The sequence below is a fragment of the Muscardinus avellanarius genome (assembly GCF_963383645.1).
Source record: "Muscardinus avellanarius genome assembly, chromosome: 7".
Taxonomy (NCBI): domain Eukaryota; kingdom Metazoa; phylum Chordata; class Mammalia; order Rodentia; family Gliridae; genus Muscardinus; species Muscardinus avellanarius.
This window is the reverse complement of record NC_137793.1, coordinates 112,232,888-112,240,451: the sequence shown is the minus strand read 5'-3', so window position 1 is coordinate 112,240,451 and position 7,564 is coordinate 112,232,888.

Genomic DNA, 7,564 nt, shown 5'->3' with positions numbered 1-7,564 from the left:
CTCAATTGTAATTAGACAGTTAACTGTAATTTATGGTTTAATTTTTAAATGTCTCTCTCCTCAAGAATGAAAATTGCACAAAACAGCCAGGCATGATAGCGCACGCTTGTAATCCCGGTACTTGGGCGGCTGAGACAGGAGGATCATGGCTCGCAGACAGCCTCCACTACTAAGTGAGGCCCTCCGCAACTTAGTGAGGCTCTCCGCAACTTAGTGATACCCTGTTTAAAAATAAAGAATAAAAAATGGGGCTGGAGGTGTAGCTCAGAGGTAAAATGCCCCTAGGTTCAATCCCCAGTACCTAAAAAAAAAAAAGTTGCACAAAACAAAGGGCCCCGTGGATCATGTTTACTGTGAAATCTTGGACCCAAGCACAGTATTTTATACATTACAAACAAAATGTAATTTCTGATTAAAAGACTATGAGGTAGCCGGGCGCCATGGTGCACGCCTGAAACCCCAGGACTGGGGAGGATGAGAAAGGAGGGTCACAGGCTCCAGGCCAGCTCAGTAAGTAAGTAAGGCCCTCAGCAACCTAGCAAGACCTGTTTCACATTTTTAAAAAGAGTGTCGCTCAGAGGAAGAATGTCCCTGGGTTCAACCCCTAGTAAAAGAAGGAGGATGGATGGAAGGAAGGAAGGAAGGAAGGAAAGTTCAGCTTAGCAACCCCTAAAGAATTGTTTGGACATTGCCACTGCTTCACACACAGTCTAGGTAATATCTGTTTTAGCTATATTTTCCATGAGAAAGTCGGGCTCCCCAAAGGCATAGTCCTACTGGCTGCGCTTATTGAAAACGCTAGGTTAACCATATGTGGATTCCTAAATGGAGTTCTCTACACCTTAACATAAATAGAATGAGTTGATTCACACCGAACCGCTGCACTTGAAAAAGAAATGGAGTAGCAGAAGCACATGCCAGATTGCAGTGGGTTGGAGAGTGAATCATAGATTCATAAAAATAGGAGGGACTGCTCTTATCCTGGCTAGGAGTTCAAGCACAAGTCTTTGGAGAGCAGCATCCCTTAACTTTCTTATTTCTTTTTTGGTACTGAGATTGAACTCAGGGGTGTTTTACATCTAAGCTGGACCTCCAGCCATATTTTGTTTTGAAACATGGTCTTGCTAACTTGCTGGAGATCTCGCTAAGTTGCTGAGACTGACCTTGAACCTGCTATCCTCTTGTCTGAGCCTCCCAAGTACTGGGATTACAGGTGTGTGGCATCACATCTGGCTAGCATTCCTAAATATTATATACCTTTAGCTGGACATGGTGGCACACGCTTGTAATCCCAGTACTTGGGAGGCTGAAACAGGAGGATCCGGGTTCACAGCCAGCCTCAGCTACTTAGTGTGGCCCTCTGCAACTTAGTGAGACCCGTTTAAAAAAAAAATGAAAAACAGGGCTGGGGATGGAGCTCAGAGGTAGAATGTCCCTGGGTTCAATCCCTAGCACCACAAAAAAAAAATACTGCATACCTTCCTCATTATTATAATTTATAACTACAAATAATTAAAATTATAAGTCAAACTGTAGAAGATGATGATCACTTTGAAGATATCATTTGCTATAGGCAATTCACATAAGGAAAAGTTTTTTCTTTTCTTTTCCTTCTTTTTCTTTTCTTTTCTCTTTTTTTATTTATTTTTATTTTTTTATTTTTTGCAGATGGAAAGATGGAACCCAGGGGCATTCTATCTCTGAGCTACACCCCCCAGCCCTCTTTTTTTATTCTTTATTTTGAAACAGGGTCTCACTGAGTTGCAAAGGGTCTCAATAAGTAGTTGAGTCTGTCCAGAAACTGTGATCCTTCCATCTCAGTCTCCTGAATGCTGGGATTACAAGTGTGCACCATCATATGAGGTAAATCTTAATGTCAGCTTCACATATAAAAAGATGTTTCAAAGCCAGATATGGTAGAGTTGTGATTCCAATACTTGGGAGACTGAAACGGGAGGATTGCAGGTTCAAGGAGGCCAGCCTCAGAATTTAATGAGGACCTTAACAGGCTGGCCTTTTAGTGAGGCTGTTTCAAAATAAAAAAGAAAATGAACACCTCTGAGTTTGATCCCCAGGAAACACACACACACACACACACACACACACACACACACACACACACGTTTCACTAGTAATTAGCAAAATATATATCTAAACAATTTTATAACCATCAGATTGGTGAAAACAAACTTAAATTTGGTAACCCCAAGTGTGAGGATAACATAGGATAACAAGAACCCTCAAGTTCTTGTGAGCCAGGCAACGTGCCGCAGCGACTCAGAGTGTACATTCCAGCGCTGCTATCCTGGTATCACAGCGGATCTGCCTTCATAACTGTATATCCCAGGAAGACACTTCCCAGGAGAGCTTGACTTCAGACAAGTTACATAATGTCTTGGTGCTATATGTAAAGTCTGAGTGATAATCATAGATCCTCCCTCAAGGGAACTGGTATGAATATTGATGATCTGATCTGACATGCTGTGTTAAGTATTTCCTAATATTGTTATTAAAGCAGAACAAATGCTGTGTGTATGTGTACTGGAGATGGAACCCAGGGGCCATATACTTCCAGGCTATAACCCCAGACCTATTTTATTTTTTATTTGGAAACAGTGTCTCACTTAGTTGCTGATAGCCTCACTAAGTTGTTGAGGCTAGCTGTGACTCTGCAATCCTCCTGTCTCAGCCTCCCAAGTACTAGGATTACAAATGTGTGACACCACACCCGGCTCAGAGCAACCGCTTTAGAGAGGAATCTGACTATTAAGTTGAAATTGTGCATAACATTCCAGCCGTTTTACTCTTGGGTGCATAACCTAGACAAACCTTTATAGGTGTACACTAGGAGGCATACTCAAGAATTTGCATTGTAGTACTGCTTGCAATGGACAAAAGAGTCAAAATATACCTCTGTTGGTGTTTGTTTGTTTGTTTGTTTGTTTGTTTGTTTTTGGTGGTACTGGGGGTGGAACCCAGAGGCTTTCTACCTCCGGGCTATACTCCCAGACCTTTTTTTATATTTTATTTGGAAACAGGGTCTCACTAAGTTGCTGAAAGCTTCACTAGGTAGCTGAGGCTGGCTTCGAACCCATGCAATCCTCCTGTCTTAGCCTCCCAAGCGCGGGGATTACAAGTGTGTGCCACCATGTCCAGCTTCTGTTGGTGTTTTGTTAAAAAAAAAAAAAACCCTATCTTAGCCAGGCCTGGTGGTACCCTCTATCTTGGTGTATGAGAACTGGCCATGAAAGGTGGACGGTGTTGTGGGGCCAAAGAACAAGGCAGATAGATCTGGAATTATTAAGGACTTTATTAAGGACTTAGAGAGAGAAACGTGTCTTGAGAGACAGCAAGACCCTAGGCAGGAGGGAGGGGTTTACATGCTGAACTAAACTAAGGTAGCTGTGGCCAACCAGAATGGACCTGGCCGTTCTCAAAAACCATTAACATATTAAATGTCAAGTAAGAAGCCATCTGGACAGTAGTGACTGGTGCAGCAGCCCAGGTGGCTATTCTAATGACTTTGTCTTCTAAGGCTTGGGATCCAAGCCATAGTCACCTGATGGCAGTTACAGCCAGAGTGTCTCTAGTTATGTCAAGATGGATTCCTAAGTAGGATGTTAGATTTTTCAAAATCCATGCTTTATTCATATAACAAAATATAGCAGTGAAAAGAAATCAATTAGCCCACTGGAGCCATTGAACTTTAAGTGCATTATAAGCATGTGGAAAACTCGTTAGAACACAGGTTACTGGGTCCTACCTCAGAGTTTCTGATTCGTAGCTTCTGAGTCTGTGGTAAAGTCCAAGAATTTGCATTTCCCAAGTGAAGTGGACACTGCTGTTCCTGTACCATGCTTTAAGAATTATTGGATTTGACCTTCGTGTATTAATATGGACAAACCTTACAAATAGAATGTTGAGTGGGAAAATTCAGTTGCAGAAAAATGCATACATTTTAATATCATTTATGTAGTGGGTGGTTTTTTGTTTGTTTGTTTGTTTTTTTTTTTTGGTGGTACTGGGGATGGAACCCTTCTATCTCTGGGCTATACTCCCAGACCTACTTTATATTTTTTTATTTGGAAATAGTGTCTCTTAAGCCAGCACAGCTGGCTTCAAACCTGCAGGATCCTCCTGTCTCCACCTCCCAACCGCGGGGATTGTAAGCGTGCGCCACCATGCCCGGCTCATTTATGTAGTTTTAAAACATCAAAAAAGACATAGTTTTACTACATGGTGTTTAGGTCAGCATGTATATATTGGCCTACATCAGTATGTGACATGTGTCATATATATGCATGTAGTAAAACTTTGGCCAAGATCACAAAGGTTGTTAGTTGTAAGACAGATTGAAACCGTGGTTATCCGGATCTAAAGGCCATTCACTCCCCCACCACAAGCTTATTAACAGGAAATATCTTTTCTCTTTCAGAAACAGCTAGAGCCGGACGTGGTGGCGCACACTTGTAATCCCAGCATTCCGGAGGCTGAGACCGGAGGATCGCGGTTCGCAGACAAACCCAGCTACTTAGTGAAGCCCTCTGCAACTCAGTGAGATCTGGTTTCAAAATAAAGAATAAAAAAAAAGGGCAGGGGGTGTAGCTCAGAGGTCAAATGTACTGGATTCTTCCGTGCATCCTCAGCCCCTGGGTTCCAACCCCAGACCCGCAAAAAAGAAAAAGAAAAGAAAAAAAGAAACAGCTAGAAAAATCTGTGTCGATTTCATGTCAGTGTACTGGCATTCGAAAATTGCTTCGGTAATGTCCTAAATGTAAAAGGCAGCCTGCCTGGATGCTTCATAGGTAGGTACTAAGGCAGGGAGGGGCGGCGGCTGTCACACTGCAGGGCTCCCCCCTCTCTCTGCTTTTTGTTTTAATGATTAACCCATAGTAAGAATGTAAAGGATATTAAGGCTTTTAGCTTTAGAAGCCCTAGAAACAATTGAAGCCTTTGGCCCTAAAAATACGCAGAGGCAACCAGCACCTGTTTGCCTCCTCTTCTTTGTGACCCGGCCTAGATATTGGAAAAGTAAACTGTGAGCTGCTTCAAAGCACCCATAGTTGATGAGCAACCGATGCTGCACAGTACAACAGAGGTGGAAACAAGGTAGATATTGACCCCCGCACTTAGTAGGTGCAGTGTCCAGAGACAAAGAGGCACCACCTAGAAAAAAAATGAGTTACTGGCTCAGTGCCTTGGTAACACTGATAAGAAAATACCAATACAAACCTGTACTTAAAGGCTGGGGACAGAGATGGGGGCAGAGTTCCATTTTCAGGCTTTTTTTTTTTTTTTGGTGGTACTGGGGTTCCTGGAAGCCCTTCTACTTCTGGGCTACACTCCCAGACCTATTTTTACATTTTTTATTTGGAAACAGGGTCTCCTAAACCAGCCCGCGAGGCTGGCTTCGAACCTGCGCGATCCTCCTGTCTCCGCCTCCCAAGCGCGGGGATGACAAGCGTGCGCCACCACGCCCGGCTACCCATTTTCAGGCTCTTGAGTGTGACTGCAAGGCACACTGCTTTTCCTTCTCTTCCCTTTCTGTTTTCCTACTGGTTTTGTAATAAAGAATTCTTAACGCTGCACCAAGCTCTTAGTTTTAATTTCCCTATTCAACACATTCTATATGAATAGAGGAAAAGAGCCTAGAGCGCCTCCAGGACAGTAACAGAAGAAAAGCTAATCTCGACATGCCGGGTGCGGGTTCGAAGCCGGCCTCGCTGGCTTAAGAGACCCTGTTTCCAAATAAAAATATAAAATAGGTCTGGAGGCAGAAGGGTTTCCAGGAACCCCAGTACCACCAAATCATCATCATCGTCATCATCATCATCATCATCATCATCATCATCGTCATCGTCATCGTCATCGTCATCATCATCTCAACTTAATGCTTAGCCTAGGAAAGTTATCAGGAAATCAGCAACAGCCTTTTTCTGATATTCTTACAATTGTAACCCCTACTTTATACACTTGTATCCTTTGTTCATTTTCTAATATATAGTTAATTGTAACCCCTAATTTATACACTTGTCATGTTCATTTTATAAATATATAGTTAATTGTAACCCCTACTTTATACACTTGTCATTTGTTCATTTTCTAAATACATAGTAGCAATCAGGTGGCTACCTGGGGAACTATACTGATAGCAATCAGGTGGCTACCTGGGGAACTGTACTGCTTCTTCTGTGCCTTCTCAGCACCTTGCACATAATAGGGACTTGACAGATTACGTTGACCTCCACAATTAGGGACCCAGCGGTTCCAAACAAATTAAATTTTCTAGCTTCCCAAGGCTACTACCACCTTTCTACTGCCATTTCTGCCGGAGGGAGGAGTAAGGATGCTTCCGTATTCGAATACGGCCAGTTCAGCAGTCCAGTAATAACCCTCGGAGCACCCTCGGTCTTGGACATCCCCAGCGAAGGGCGCGGCGGCTTCCGGAGCGGCGCCGGAACTCCTTAGCCGGGGTGTGGGTTTCCGCGGGAGGGCTTTAGAAGCCGGACCGGTTCCTGCGGCTGGCGGGGGCGGGTGCTGGGGAGGAACTCGCCCGGAGGAGCGGCGTCCTGCCTGCTCGCGGCTGCAGAGGCGGAGGCTGAGCGGGGAGGAGGCGGAGGGGCCGCGGCGGAGAAGAGAGTGTCAGGGCCGGTGAGTGCGCTGCCGGGAGCCGGGCGGGAAGACGGCGCCCCCGGTCCCGCTTTGCAGTAAATCCGGGATCCGGCAAGCGGCCGACCTGCCCGGCGGGTCGAGGCGGCGAGCGCCCCGCGGTCAGGCGGCCGGGGTGCTGGGGCGCGCCGGGCTTCCGCGCCCTGGACAGCTTCCCCGGGGTTTGGGGTTGGGGAGAAGGAAGTGAGTCCCACGCGTCCCGTTTAACCCGCCCGGGTCTGGGTGGTGAACCGCGCCTCCGCGACTCGGGGAAGGGCTGGTAAAGTGCTCATCCCGAGCCACACTTGCCCTGCTGTGTTGAGCCCCGGCTGACAGGCGCGGAGTTGGGTTTAGAGGCAAATGTCTCCTCCTGCCTCCATCGCCTGGGGACACGTTAACAACCTTCAGATCTGTTGCTAAACCAGCACGTTCCCTTTCCGGTCCTTCAGATTAGTATTCTGTGGGTAACAAGTGCAGGCTCTGTAAATATACTTGGTGGTGAGGTCAAAAGTAAATGTCTCTAGCCAGGCGTGGTATAAGGGAGGCTGAGACAGGAGGGTCGCAGGTTCGGAGTCAGCCTCAGCTACTTAATGAGGCCCTCCACAACTTCATGAAAGCTTGTTTCAAAATAAAAATAAGGCTGGAAGTGTAGCTCGGTGGTAGAATGCCTCTGGGTTCAGTCCCCATTACCAAAGAAAGAAAGAAAAAGAGAAAAAGAAAAAAAGAAAAAGTAAATGTCTCTAAGCTCCTTTTGGAGAGAGCCAGCACTGACTTAGCAGTCAAGACTCTTCAGCACACTTTCTCTGCTTTCACTCAGGGCGCGGAGGGAGAGTCATCTTAAAGGTACTGGATTCTGTTATGATCGCACAGCTACCAAAGACCTGTGATCTTTTGGGCTGTAAAATTCTTGATTATT